We start from the raw sequence: 15954 nt of genomic DNA on the forward strand, positions 1-15954 counted from the left end.
ATTTCACTATAGTACTGCTCATCGCCGCAGGTGTACGAGCTGCTGTGGGACCCGTGGTGGCAAAAACAGACAGAATGAGGGGACGGGTCCCCATTGAACAGCTCAGATTAAAAGTGGTGTGGAAAAATAAGAGGCATGGGGACTGCCCCGATAGGACAGCTACAGTATGGATGTAGTGAGCCGTCCCACACACAGATCAGAAAAATCATGAGACACTGCTGTCATTTCACCGCAGTATGGCCCACCACCATAGGTGTACGGCTGGCTGTGGAACCCGGGGTGGAAAAAACAGACAGTAGGATGGCACGGGCATGGGCGGGCTGTCTCGATAGGACAGCTACAGTATGGATGTAGGGAACTGTCCTGCACACAGATCAGAAAAATCATAAGCCACTGCTGTCATTGCACTGCAGTATGACTAACCACCGTAGGTGTACGGCTGGCTCTAGGACCCAGGGTGGCAAAAACAGACAGTATGAGGGGACAGACATGAGACAGCTACAGTACGGATGCAGTGAGCTGTCCTGCACAAAGATCAGAAAATCATGACCACTGCTGTCATTTCACTGCAGTACAGTTCACCGCCGTAGGTGTACTGCTGGCTGTGGAACCCGGATTGGCAAAAACAGACAGTATGATGGGACGGGCATGGTAGGGCTGTCTCGATAGGACAGCTACAGTATAGATGTAGGGAGCCGTCCTGCACACAAATCAGAAAAATCATGAGCTACTGCTGTCATTGCACTGTGGTACGGCTAACCACCATAGGTGTACGGCTGGCTGTAGGACCCAGGTTGGCAAAAACAGACAGTATGAGGGGACAGGCATGGGGGATGTGGAGCTGTCCCGATAGGACAGCTATAGTACGGATGCAGTGAGCCGTCCTGCACACAGATCAGAAAATCATGAGTCACTGCTGTCATTTCACTGCACTACAGCTCACCGCCTTAAGTGTACTGCTGGCTGTGGAATGGGGGGTGGCAAAAACAGACAGTATGATGGGACAGGCATGGGCCGGCTGTCTCGATAGGACAGCTACATTATGGATATAGGGAGCCGTCCTGCACACAGATCAGAAAAATCATGAGCCACTCGTGTCATTGCACTGCAGTACGGCTAACCACCGTAGGTGTACGGCTGGCTGTAGGGCCCAGGGTGGCAAAAACAGACAGTATGAGGAGACAGGCATGGGGGAGGAGGGCTGTCCCGATAGGACAGCTAGAGTACGGATGCAATGAGCTGTCCTGCACACAGATCGGAAAATCATGAGCCACTGCTGTCATTTCACTGCAATACAGCTCATCGCCGTAGGTGTATGGCTGGCTGTGGGACCAGGGATGGCAAAAAGAGGCGGTATGTGAGGATGAGCTCCCATAGAATAACGGTAGGGGCAGAAAGAGGAGTTGAGTGGTTCTGGCCCCTAATAAAATGACTATGGTACAGATCCAGTTTGATGTCTGGCAAACAGATCAGAAAAATCGTGACCAATTGCTGAAATACCGGGGTTTGCACAGACCAGACCCATTGAGTTCTTTTTACTTCGGCTCAGGGGCGTTGCTAGGGGGGGGCTAAGGGGGCTATAGCCCCTGCTCTTTTGGATGTAGCCCCTGATAGAATCTCAGGAGCTACAGCCAAAAGAGTAGCTAGCCCCCAGTCCCAACAGTTCTGACATCAGCTTAGCCCCGGGTCTTTTCCAGACCTAGCAACTCCCCTGCTTCTGCTGACAGATATCACTACAGTCCCTCACAGCGACGTCTGCGCATATCACCTTTTTAATCAGGAGGTACACCTCAACATAATTTTGATCCAAAGTCTATACCATCCTCGTCGTACGCGTCATCCTTTCAAGACGCTGTGTATCGTTTCACCACAATGTATGTATTTATTGTGCATTTATTAGGCGCTTAACACAGTAAGTCAATTCTGTTTCAGAGCACCCACACGAAAAACCGGGAGGGTACATGGGATGGAAACAATAATACAGAGAAGGACAAAGACAAACCTACTATGCCTTGTCAGTGTTCAGAACGTGCAAGTGCAGCGAGAAGAGGGGAAGTGGGAGTGGTGCTAGAGTGTCCATGATCGTGGGTGAGCAGCAGAGGAAGTGCATAGTATGGCAATTGCTATGCGGCCAGCAGCTGCATTGTGTAGATGAGTGCAAGCCTATAGGACGGTATAGGACGATTCCCCCCCCCAAAAAAATGGTTGCAACGACCAAAAGTTTTAAAAATGCTACCACCAAAGGTTCGAACACCAAAACTTCGAACCTTTGGTGGTAGCATTGTAAAAAGAAACGGGGGCTGCGGGAGTGTCCCCCGCATCGCCCTGCTAACTATACTTTATGGTATAGTAAGCGGGGGCTGCAGGGGACACCCCCGCAGCCTTCCGTTTCAAAATATAATAAATATAAAAAATAAAGAAACGGTGGCTGCGGGAGTGTCCCCCGCATCGCCCTGCTCCCTATACTTTATGGTATAGTGAGCGGGGGCTGTAGGGGACACCCCCGCAGCATTGAATTTAAAAATAAAATTAAAATAAAAAATAAAGAAACGGTGGCTGCGGGAGTGTCCCCCGCATCGCCCTGCTCCCTATACTTTATGGTATAGTGAGCAGGGGCTGCGGCGGACACCCCTGCAGCCATCCGTTATAAAAAAAAAAAGAAAAGAAAAGGACCCTTCAGCGCCGGTTCCCGATCACGGAAGTGAAAGGGAACTGGCGCTGCAGGAACCCAGCGTGAAGATGAAGGTAAGTAGGGTTTGTTTATATTGGGGGTGTGGGTGGGGTGTTCTGAGGGTGTGGGTGGGGGGTGTTATAGGTGTGTTGTGTGTGTGGGTGTGAGTTTGTATGTGTGTTCGCATGAGAAAGGTGCACACTTTTGGTAGTTCGCACCTTTCTCATGCAAACGTTTTGCCCGCGCTAGTTTCAGCCGTGGGCAAATCGCTTAGATTCTACAGGACGAGGCCGGTGGGTACCAATGCAAGTGCTGCGAGGTAGGCAGAGGATGGGGCGATTGGAGGTGGAAGGCCAGGACCCCAAAGGATGCATAAGGGCCCTAGTCACCAATCAAGGCGACTGTGAGATGTCTGCAATGTGTGTCATTGCCATTCAATTGGGGTGTGAGCACCGGTGGGGTGTAGGAAATAAGCACCAAAGTATGTGTTGGAGTATGTGTGTGGTGTTAATTGTGGCTTGTTTATGCATTCTTTTCTATGGCTCCCCTTCTTGTTTTACCAGTGCATATTGAATGCAAGGGGCCATGTAGAAGAAGGCACTGTCACGCACAAGGTTACTCCAAGCATTACCTTTATTGTGCTGGTAGTGGAGCAGTGGGAGCGTTCACCTCCAGTGCCAGGAAGCCAGCCAAGCTAGCTTCGACTCTCACATCCTCCAGTGCATTGTGGAATTGCCCATTTTTAAATGCATTGAAATGCTTTACTTACCTACATTTTCAAACATTTAAAATACGGGTAATGAGATACAGCGCAGAATGGGGTCCCACCTGATGTAGACCTGGAGACGAAATTGGGTAAGAATTGCATTCAGTATCCCCGAAAAAAAATGAATTGAAAAATAACGAGGCAGAAAACAGCGAATTTTCTAAATCAAATGTTTAGATATAGTTACACATGTTGCGAAATAAATAGATAGTGAGTTGGGTTAGGGGATACATGAAGATGGATAGCAGAGGGCTGCAGAGAAAATATTCGACCATTTGAGTAAAATAAATTCGGTGTTTTCAGCCTCGTTTTTTCCTGTTATTCTAACGTAGGTCTTTGCATTCCTGCTATCACTCCCATGACATCACGCTGGAAAGTTGCAAAATACCTAAATATGTAGAAGCACATCGTGTCTCACGAATGTCTAAATGACCTACCTGTGTACTGACCTGTCTACCTGTATACTGACCTTCCTGTGTACAGAAACATTGAACAAAGAACACCAAATGCAGTGATTCCATTGGAACTCTGTAAATCAAATGTTACCAAAGGAAATGAGGTGCAAAGACCATTAGAGTAGCTCCATATCAAGACGAACAGGCACTGTCAGAGGCGTTCCTAGGGGTGTTGGGGAGGGGTCTATAGCCCCAGGTCTCTTGGTTATAGCCTTGGATAGAAGCTCAGGGTCTATTACCAAAGGGCTAGCTAGCCCTGAGTCCCGACAGTCCTGACAGTCCCGACATCAGCATAGCCCAGTTCCTTTCCAATCCTAGCAACTCCCCTGGGCAGAGTGAACACTCAGCCGTTGTTCTCAACAGAGGGACGTCTGTCACCTACTCTGATAACATTACAGACGCCCATAATTTAATTGATAACTTCCCTCCCTTTCTCACCCATCATTGGTACCTGGCATACTACCTTTGAAAGTGTCTGGCCTTCATTCAAAGAATTTCTCATAACGAGGGATACTTTATTATTAAAAATGTTGACAGCCTCCCCCGTTGTTCATGGTTCTTATTTTATTTGAGATTAAAGCCACTAATCCGTTTTGAGGAAGGCCTTTTGGTGGGGGCTTGTCAGTATTGTTTGCTAGCCCATTTTCAGCACTAGATCTCAATTCAATGTACCTGTTTACGCTTTGCGTCTCCTCTTTAAGTTATTCGATTCTTGTAAACCTTCTATGATGCAACTGTTAAAAACCCCATACCATGAACCGAATGACAGGCCTATATTAGCAATAGTTTGGAGAAAAAACACTCCTGGCTTAACAATGATCATTGAGGTGACTTCAACCTCAACCCGGGTAATGGCCTCACAACCGATGTTGGCGATAATGAGGAAGACGTGGCCTGGGGTATCCCCCCTGGCGAATCCTTCGAAGCCCATAATACGCCATTTCCTGAATGTAAGAGCACACTCTGGTACCCCAGGGAAGCGTATGTTCAAATCCATAAAGGCAGCAGTGTGTTTTTTTATGAGAAATAAACTTGATGATTCTGATAAACTGACTAAATTAGCGTTTCCTCCTACATCCACCGGTACTGTCCACAGAAATCCAATTACTAGACTGGCAGATACGACCATAGAGTGCATACACTAAGACCAGATATTGTCTAGTTATAAACTCGGTGTGGGCCATAGGGTGCTGCCAGCAGGACTCGCCGACTCCTGCTGGGCTATCAAATAGGGCCTCATTCCGAGTATAGAGGTAATCATGGCGCTATTTGCTCCATGACTACCTCCCATACCGGTCCCATAGTCCGCCCTGGTTCAATGGGGACTTACCAGTCCATTCCAACCTTGGAGGGACCGGTAAGTCCCCATTGAAAAAACCATTCCCCATTCCCCTTTCAGCCCCCATAGGGCTCAATGGGAATGGGGAAGTAGCTAATAACGGTACGGCAATTTGCGGTACCGTTATTAGCTCTCTGGTCCCTTAGCGGCTCCCGCTAAGGGCGCCTGGTAAAACCAGGTGCCCATTGCAGGTACCGCTAAGGGACCTCGTAGTAGGGCGCAAGGGGATTACCGGCACCGATGTCCTTAACGGTGCCCGGTATCCCTTTGCGCCCTACTCGGAATGAGGCCAACTTCCTTGGATGGCTGCCGTCCTGGTCAGAGAATCTAAAGAGCACTCAAAGCCCAAAATATTAGGTTTCTTTTACAAGGAAAGCAGACCAAGGGACTATGGGAGGGAATGAACACTAGCGAAAACATTGGGTTGCAAGTCCAACTTGCTTAAGGACCTTAGTCCATCAGTCCATCCCACAAAACCCTTTTAGCGTAGCCAGCCAACAGTCACATCAAGTTACTCCCAGTCTTTGGGGGTTTAAGTAACCAGGACATTTTATGTGTGTATGCATGGGGAATATAAAGTGCACAACTAGCTGGGAAAAACAGAGTGCTCTATAAAGGGCATGCGCGCAGTGTGATGCGCACGAGAAGCAGCGGAGGGGAACTCCAGAGGGGGGAGAAATAGGGCTGAGTGGAGTGATCCGTGAGTGGTGAGATGTTCCAAAAAGAGCAAAGCCTTCAGGTCCTTCCTGAAGTGTAGGATGACGAGGGCCGGTCTTATCTGTTTGAGTAACGTGTTCCAGCGGCACAGTTCAGGAAAAAGCCTTCTTTTTTTCCAGTCTGGCTGTTATGGCCTTTGGTGCTATACTGGCCTCTAGAGATAGTGAGTTTCTTATCCAAGTAGAGCAGTGTTTCTAGTTGAGACTGCATTGTAGGTGATGCAGGTAGTCTTGCAGATGATGCATGTTTGAAGAGATATGATATGATAGGTTATTTATAATGCACTTAATACCCAGAAGTTTCTATGCACGGACCCGTAAATCGAACCTGTGTTGCTCAGTGTCGTCTTGCTTCCAAGGAGAGCATGTTGCCCCTGAGCTATCCTCCCGAGACTTGTGATGGGCATGCTAGACGGTGCTCAATGGATTTCTAAGATGCAAAGGAGGCTTCTAGGGTTCCCGCCAGTAGGGCCTTGCCACCGTCCAGGCAGGAGATGACAAAGGTTTAGACACGTTTTGCATAACTCAAGGCAAGGACGAATGCCTTGACTTAGTGGGGGAGCACAAACAAGTACCATGCTGCTTGGGTCTTTTATTGATGTGTGTTTTGAATTAAAGGTTATAGTCAATAGTAAAGCCAAGAGATTTTGCTTTGCATGAGTGTTGAGACGTGAATCTGTGAGCTTTATGTCAGCCAGCCAATTTTGGATTTGGATGTGCATGGTGTAGTAAGGGGAAGAACTCTGTTTTTGTAGAATTGAGCTTCAAGTAGACACTTGACATCCAGGCTTGGATGAGGGACAGACAGCGCGTTAATTGATATATGTCATTGATGCAATCAATCTTTCAGTAAAGCTGTTTGTGATCTGCAAATTGGTGTATCTTGATGTTGGTGTTGGTAAGACGTTCCCCCAGATTTTCCATGTAGAAGTTGAAGAACTGTGAGAGCCTTGATACTGCAGTATTGCGTTTTGTTGGTGCTCCTCTGAACCAGTTTCATTCTTTTGGAAAGGTATGAGGTGAACCATTCAGGACTGTTGGATCAAACCCCATGTATGTGTTTAGGATGTTGAGGAGGGCTTCATGGTCAAAAATCACTGAAGACAGCAGGGAGGACGAGGAGTACAAGTAATCAGTGATCTCCTATGTCCAGGAAGTGTAGAGCATCATTAGTAACATGGATGGTGGTGGTCCATCATGGTTGGAACCAGGATAGGTAGTGCACAATTGGAGATCGTGGTAAGTGACTTTTTTTGTAAACATATGGCACCACTCTTCTCAATCCCTTCTTACTTGTCTTGCACTGTAGGATTTTATTGTGTTGCACTTATCACGATGTTCATCTCCTTGGAATCAGGTTCCTCCATCTTGGGTTTGAAGGGGCCCTTAGATTATGGTTTGACTCTCTGAGCCTTAATAATGCATGAACAGACCTCTTTGCGCCCGGGAATGGCAAACTTCAACCCCTCTGGTTCAGCTAGCAGACTATGCCACAATCTCTGCCAATAAAGATATTTTTGGTGCAACACCAATTCAAAGGCTTTCGCATGATCTCTTTCTCCTGATGTCCCTTAATCTTTCCTGTCTCTTCCTCTTTTAGCCCTTTCCTCCTTCCTCCTTGTCGCCAGGGAGCATTCAGGCCACTTTCCCTCCCCACTTGTTCTTCCCTTCCACCAACTAGTTGTGTCTTCACCTTCTCTCTCTTCAATTGTCTTCTCCATGCTCCCCAACTATCTACTCTGCTCCACTTTCTTGGAATATTGATATTGACTTAAACTGCACCACGTTTCTCTCTGTCTCTGTCTCTCACTCTCTCTCTACCCCCTCTTTCTCTCTCTGATTCACCTTACCCTCTTCCTCACTCTTCTCATAACCCTCCTTACCTTACCCAAGGTCTTCCTCAGTCTTCTCTACCATCATCTCTTCTCTCAGAATCCCCTTCTTTTTCTTAACCATCAACAAGGCCTCAGTTGAATCCCTATGGCCTACACATGTGCGAGGTCAACCTCCCACTTATAGGGGCCACCGCCATTTTGCCTATTGAATGCTCACTGTCCTTGGCGTGGGACAATCCACTGGTCATTAGGGCGATACAGAGCTGAAGCATGGTGAGCACTTACTTCTGTCGGATGCCAGCAATGTAGCTCGAAACTCGTGGGCACAGGCACGCGCAGTGCAAGGTGCCTGTCAAATTTGGTTGATCAAACCAATGCCGAACACTTCATTCTGTACATATTGCTGCCTTTCCAAGTCAATTATATTGGTTTGGGCCTTCACACAGTACAGATATCACCAGTGACGGCAGTCGCAGCGGCAGACCATTCACATCATTATGCATATTTTAGAGATGATCACTTTGTAGAAGATGCAAATACCCCTCAGATGCATGAATTAGGTTGACTATTGCAATGGATCTAAATGCTCGGTGCTGCCGGCCGACGTAACTATGTAAGTTCGGATATGATGGCTTATCCCTATTTCCCTGGGGAAGCGCGTCAGAGAGAAACTAGGTAACTCATTTTCTCCAGGGCCATGTCTCACTGATGGGGTCTGCTTCTTCTCACTGTCTAGGAGTTGGCACACCTCTACTGATTCTGTGAGACCCATGCAGGACCCCCTGTCCTTTACAGGGGTCTAATTGGTATGTGCTCTTCTTAAGTCTGGTGATGGGCTGGGGACACTGGGGGACTCCTCTGGCTAACTCCTCCGGGGCCTGAATCACAGATGTAGTGGTGGCACCTGGCGCCCATGCTCACCCTTGTCCCATTACCACAGGTGGCAAAAAACAACATGTCCTTTTGTCCATATTAGAGGTAAGTACCCCTCACTGTTGCAGGTGGTATTATTTTTGTAATGTGGGTCTTAATGATTTCTTTCGAAATTATTATCATCTTCTGAGCCCGTCTGGTTTTCCAACATGTCACTTTTGCTGTGACCTTGTAACAGGAGGAACAGTGCCAAGGTCTATATCACCTTGAAGGCTTACAGAGTTGCACATGGAAGTGCTGCCACGCAGGTCAGCAAGATTGCCAGTTTTCTTAAGAACAGTAGACTGATATCCTCATGAGAAAAGAGCTTGCAGAGAGGTGTCACATTTCATTTAACGTGTAACTGGTCTAGGATTACTGACTGTGCAACATTTTGCAGGTAGGTTATCATACATTGATTAGAATTCAGGGGGACTCTACTCAAGCCTTATCTGGGATTCGCAGGAAGGCCTTTGGACTACAGGGAAAGTATGTCTGTTGTTGCTACTGGAAGTAGACAGAAAACAACAAAATAGACGAAGGACTCTTGAGACTGCCATGACTTTACCTATTCCATCCTACAAGAGCGAGTCAGTGGCCAGCCAATATTTTGGATGAAAATGTTGGAAATCTACAGTTTTTCACTTGCAAGAAAAACAGCACCCATACAGAACAATTTCACCAAAATGACATGGGTACCAAAAGTGATATCACATGCCTTTTTATTTCTAGATGGCAGCTCAGGAAGATACTTCACATGACGCTTGGCCAATATGACTTAGAACTACAAGAAATGACATCACAAAGCTTTATTTCTACCCCAGGTGCAGAGGCAGGCCTTTCTACCCCAGGTACAGAGGCAGGCACTGTCATTCCGACCAAAAGAGCGCAAAAATGTTACATGATCATAGAATCTCGTGAAGCAGATACAATGCAGGCATGGGGGCTGCTAGAGACCAAAGAGGGGCTGCAAATGCAACCGTTGGTGCCCCCAAAATCCAGAGCAACTACAGCATCCACACTCTATGACATGGAGGTGAAATACTTTCCTAGTGCTTCCAATTGAGCAGTCAATGATTGCATAAGCAGGCACTATGACATGCATCTGACCACAGTTTTGCACAACATTATCTTATACCTGTAATCAATTGGATGGCAAAGAAAAGCCCTCCACTCCCCTTGGCTGTAAAAGAAGGGTCACAAGGAAGTTCTGGGGGTTCTCTGATGGACTACTCCCTCAGGTATCCCTGGCCGCACACACAAACATGCCAGGATAACCTGTGCGGATGGTGTCCATGCTGGCTGGCTATGCATTCTGAATTTGCTGACACTGCTTTCAAGGAATGTTTACCCCAAAGACACTAATGGAACTGAGCAAAGCCATATAAGAAACCTTCGCTCAAGTTATCAAAGCATCCTTTGCACTAGCCAAGAACGCATCTTGGACTCTAGCAATAAATGGACCCTTAGTGCCAGCAATCACAGAATCCTTGGCTCTGGCAATCAATTAATCCTTGGCTCCAGCTGCGAATGATTTATGGTCAATGAAAGGATTCTTGGTTCTAGAAATGAATGAATCCTAGGTTCTTGCAATGCAAAAATCCTCGGCTGAGCAATAAATGCATCCTAATGAATTCTCTGCTCTAGCTATGCATGCATCCTTGGCTCCAGCAATGAAATAATCCTTGTCTGTATCAATTAAAGCATTCTTGGCACTTGCAATGAATTTGTTCTAGCAATGAATGAATCCTCTCATCTAATAATGAAGGAATTATTTGCTCTAGCAATGAATGACACCTTGTCTCTAGCTATGAATGAATCATCAGCTCTAGCAGTGAAATCATTTCTGGTTCTAGCAATAAATGAATCTTTGGCCCTAGCAGTGAAAGCATCCTTAGCACTAGCAATGAATCCATGTTTACCTCTAGCAATGAAAGAATCCTCGACTCCAGTAATGAACGGATGTTTGGCTCTAGCAATGAATGAAGTCTTGGTTCTAGCTATGAACGAATCCTAGACTCTAACAATGAAAGAATCCTTGGGTTACGAAGTGAAAGCATCCTTGGCACTAGCAATGGCCCCACCTTTGGCTCTTCAAATGAATGCCAGCTGACTCCAGCAATGAAAGAATCCTTAGCACTAGCAAATGCTGCACCTTAGATTGTAGAAATAATCGAATCCTTAGCTCAAGCAATGAAAGAATCCTTGGTTCTAGCAATCAACAAATCATTGGATCTAGCTAGGAATGAATTATCATCTCATCTCTGGCAATGAAAGGATTCTTGGTTCTAGCAATGACTGAATCGTCTCTGCCAATGAAAGAATCCTCAGCTTCAGCAATGAACGAATCCTTCCTCTATCAATTAATGAAATCTCTGTTTCAACTATGAAGGAATCCTTGGCTCTAGCAATTACAAATCTCCTGGGCTGTATCAACGAAAGCATCCTGGACACTAGCAATGAAAAACACCTTTGTTCTAGCATTAAAAGAATCTTAATCTCTAGGAATGAAAGAATCCTCGGCTCCTGCAATGAGCACATTGTGGGCTCTAGCAATGAATGAGTCATCAGCTCTAGCAGTACAAGAATTGTTGGTTTCAGCAATAAGTGAATCCTTGGTAATAGCAAAGGAAGCATAATTTCCAGTAGCAATTAATCCATGTTTGCCTCTAGCAAAGAAATAATCCCTGGCTCTAGAAGTGAATCAATTGCCGACTGTAGCTATGACTGAATTCCTTGCTCTTACCACAACATATTTCTTGGCTCAGCAAATGAAAGCATCCTTGGCACTAGAAATGAGCACACCTTTGTTCTAGCAATGAATAAATCCTCTGATCTAATAATGAAGGAATAATTTGTTCTAGCAATAAATGAAACCTCGTCTCTAGCTATGAATTAATCATCAGCTCAAGCAACGACAGAATCCTTGTCTCTAGCAACCAATGAATCATTGTTTCTAGCTATGAACGAATTGTTGTCTCCAGCAATGAAAGGATTCTTGTTGCTAGCCATTAATGAATCCACAGCTCTAGCAATGAAAGAATCCTCTGCTTCAGCAGTATAAAACTCTATTGCTCTAGCAATGAGTGAAACCTTGTTCAAGGTACAAATTAATCATCATCTGCAGCAATGAATGAATTCTCAGATGTAGCAATTACATAATCCATTGCTCTTGCAATGAATGAAACCTGACGTAGCAATGAAAGAATCCTTGACTGTTGCTATGAAAGAATGCATGTCCCTAGCGATTAATTAATCATTGACTTTAGGTATGTTTAAATGCTTTTGCAATTAATGAGTCCTTGGCTCTAGCCATGAGTGAAAGCTTGTATGAACCTATCAACCTAAGAGCTAACAGTGACATCTCCTGGTGTGTTGGCAACCATGTGCAAGAACATCATATTGGTGCTGTCAAGGCATCATGAAGCAGACACAGACAACTGAGTAGAATTTTGTGATACAAACATGTATTAATCAAAGATTGGGATGGGAATAGGGCCTAACTTGCCCTATGCTAAGGTGGTATGTCCCTGCCTAAATGAAACTAATGATAATCTGTGTCAAGAAGTCCAAAGCAAATATCTGTCTGTGTCCAAAACCTATACTTCCCCTCATATCTAACTATATATAATGTGAAGGGATGTCAGCACCAAATGAGAAGTGTTCAAATAAAGAATTCAGAGCTTCTTCCCTTCCCCAGGGTTCGAATAGTTCAAATAGTTCAGGTTATCAGATTGGGGTTCCCTTCCCCATGCTTTCAAGTTTCTCAAAGTTCTCATAAACAATCTTCCAGATCTCTTAATGTTCCACACAACATAAATCGCTGGGATACTCCCCAGCTCTTTGGGTTTAGTCACTTTTCACAAAGTTCTTGAACTCAGTTCCTTAATTTCAGTATAATTAGAAATGTGGCTTTTCCTTAGGTGGATACACTCAGTCTAGTTGCAGTTGGAGGACCACATGGTCCACCAATCAGAGGTCACGCAACTGGTACATCTTACTTGACTTGGCTTCATATGGATTATGCCACAGTTTCAGATATGCAATGAGGCTTGGCTTAACTTTCATTCACACATGCTTGATACTTCATTATATATTGCTTTGTCACCATTCACTTGCAGCTCTTGCTCACAAAGATCTGTATACATTTCCCAGTACACTCTCCTGCTAGGAAACTCAGTCTCTGTTATTGTTCCTTGATACAAGCCGTCATTGGCTTCCCAGTACAGTCGCCTGATAGGAAACATGCCCAATGTCTCTTGACTCCAGTCAATGCTTGTTTGGCTCCTGGCGATTCTTGGCGATTCTCGTTTTAACTCCTTGAGCTCATTAAAACCACTCATTCCTTTCAACAATAACTTGCTTCGTTCTTTTCAAATGTTCACTTGATTACTAGCAATGCTTCGTTGCATCCTTGCCTCTTTAAGCAAGTTCATTACAATCATTCATTCATTTCATCACTAACTTGCTTCTTTACAATTACTCACTTGATTCTGCATTTTTGCCTCTTGCAAAATGTTCATTATAATCATTATTTCCTTTCCTTGATTACGGGGTTTTACTTACCCAGCTCCTCCTGTTCATTTAACATGCCACTGGGTCCCCCTGTCTACGGGGCTGACTCTCCGGTTTCAGTTGTCTGTCCCTCGGCTTCTGAATGGTGCTGAAGAACGTCCTTGGACTCTCGCCGCTTTGTGCTACCTATCCATGGCCTCGGGCACTTCCTCAGAGGCCCTCACTTCATTCTGCCGCCTTCCCTGGAGCACCGGTAAGCACTGTCCTTGCGGTCTTGCAGCTGTGAACGCTGAGGACACTTCTCTCCGCTACCGGCATCTCTGCAGCGTTCTGCAACTCCGGTTCCACTTTTCCTGGCTTGCCCGCGAATCTCGAACTGACTTCTCTCCAGTTCCCGCTCCTTCACTGCTGCAGCCTCTCCGGGTCTTCGCTTCTCTCATGTCCTGCCGTGCTCCCACAGGGAAACAGAACTCCTGCTGTGTTCCCACCGGGAAACAGAAGTCACCTTCTTCCCATCACATCCTCGTTTTAAAGTTCCCCGCACCAATTACGATGTCAGAAAGACTAGACCGCTCAGTGTCAAACCAACAGCCTTTCTTCCGTGTTTGATGCCTCTTCCTCATCCCAATACCAAAGTGATGTCCGTGTATGTAAGAGTCATTATAGAGAGGATGTATGGCTCTATTGTGTCTCTTCCTCGTTCTAGTACCTTATTGATGTCTACTGGGAAATGATGTATGGGAAAGATTGGAAAGTGACTCATAGAAACCTACAAAGGCTTGGGGTATATCAGGTTTATTGGAACAGGGAAATGGGGGATACCATGTCTCACTCAAGGGTGCCTCATCTCCATTCCCCGAGTCCCCAGCACCAAGTGATTCTCCCTCGCGTATCCACCCCTCAAGGTCAGTATCCAAAAGCAACAGCCTTTTTCCCGGCCACCTGAGAGGAAGATATATTGGCAAAAGGAGTGAGGACTCCCTCAGATTCCTCGCAGTGCCCACCACCTTGTGTTCCAGACCTCCCTGGTACAACATGCGTCCTGTGCAGAGCATTATGCTGCCATATGCCATTATGTCCAGCACCCCATGTTCAAGATGTGCCTGCTACAGTATGTGTACTCTGCACAGCAATCCTCTGCCCACCGCATTGCCGTTTTATGTGCAGCAGTTCATGTTACAGATTTTACTAATGCAATGGATGCCATGCCCAATGTGTGACAGATTGATAAATGTGGTGTTAACATTGTTTACCGCCACTTTTACTGTTCCTCCTGGTATGCCTGCATTTGTAAGGCAGATTCTGGGGGCAAGATGGACTGTACATGTCCGCCTGCTTTGATAGCTCCTTCTGCTCTCAAGTTTTCTGCCAGCATGTATTTAAACAGATGGCAGAAAACCAATTGATTCCTAAGGAGCCAACCTGAAATTACCACCTGGTAAAATTATTCATGACCATAGTGATCCTTTGGAAATGCCTCCCACAATCATGTATGGCATGAGGCATTTCCTCTCTCCCACCAGCGTAGTGTGAAAGTGAAAAGTAAACGGGATTTCACCTCTGGTTTCTTCTTCACTTCTCGCCTTTGTGATGGACATGAGGGAAAAATGCATGGAAAGGGAATTTTCATAGACATGTCCACACACAGTGGTGGTCCCCTCCTTCCAATCAATGTGAGCTTGGAAAATGACCCACAATCTATTTACTCCACAGTGAACACCACTGCCACACACTATATGGTTCTATGTATAGCAGTTCATGGCTCAAGTGGTTCCTGCTATATTACATGCACTCTGCAGAGCGTGGCAGTGCCCATCAACATGCGGTCTTATGTCTGAGATGTCCCATTGGTTTGGGTGTGTTTGACCGAATATTTATTGATCGTGGCAAACTGACTGCAATTTATCTGACTTTTGTCCCCCTGCCTCCAATGTTAAGGAAGCGGGGACATCCCAACACCCCCAAAATTGGAAAATATCAAACATGGGAAACACTCCGGGGTTGTTATTTTGCAATATATGCGACCAAATAGCCCCGAAGTCCAAATCACCCTTGCAAAATTCGATCAAATTGGACATTAGGTCCATTATTTTAGGCCAAATAGGCTAATACTGTCCCTTCTGCAATAGCAAGACTCTGCAGAGCACTAAATGTCCCCATGTACATGCATCCCCATACTAAGGACCTTACGTTCAATACTTTCCTGTTACATTACATGCATCCGCAGAGCACTGCTGTGCCCATCAACATATGCTCAAATGTACAGCACCAATATAGACTCTAAAGAGCAGTAAACTGCCCCACACCCCAAACGCCCGATGCACAGGATCTCATGTTCAATACTTTCCTGCTACATTACATGCATCCTGCAGAGCACTGCTGTGCCCATCAACATATGCTCAAATGTACAGCACCAATATAGACTCTATAGAGCAGTAAACTGCCCCACACCCCATACGCCCGATTCACAGGATCTCATGTTCAATACTTTCCAGCTACATTACATGCATCCTGCAGAGCACTGCTGTGCCCATCAACATATGCTCAAATGTACAGCACCAATATAGACTCCGTGGAGCAGTAAACTGTCCCACACCCCATACACCCCATGTACAGACTCTTATGTTCAATACTTTCCTGCTACATTACATGCATCCTGCAGAGCACTGCTGTGCCCATCAACATACGCTCAAATGTACAGCACCAATATAGACTCTGTAGAGCAGTAAACTGCCCCACACCCCA

The sequence above is a fragment of the Ambystoma mexicanum genome, chromosome 13, assembly GCF_040938575.1.
Source record: "Ambystoma mexicanum isolate Mex_15411 chromosome 13, UKY_AmexF1_1, whole genome shotgun sequence".
NCBI lineage: Eukaryota > Metazoa > Chordata > Amphibia > Caudata > Ambystomatidae > Ambystoma > Ambystoma mexicanum.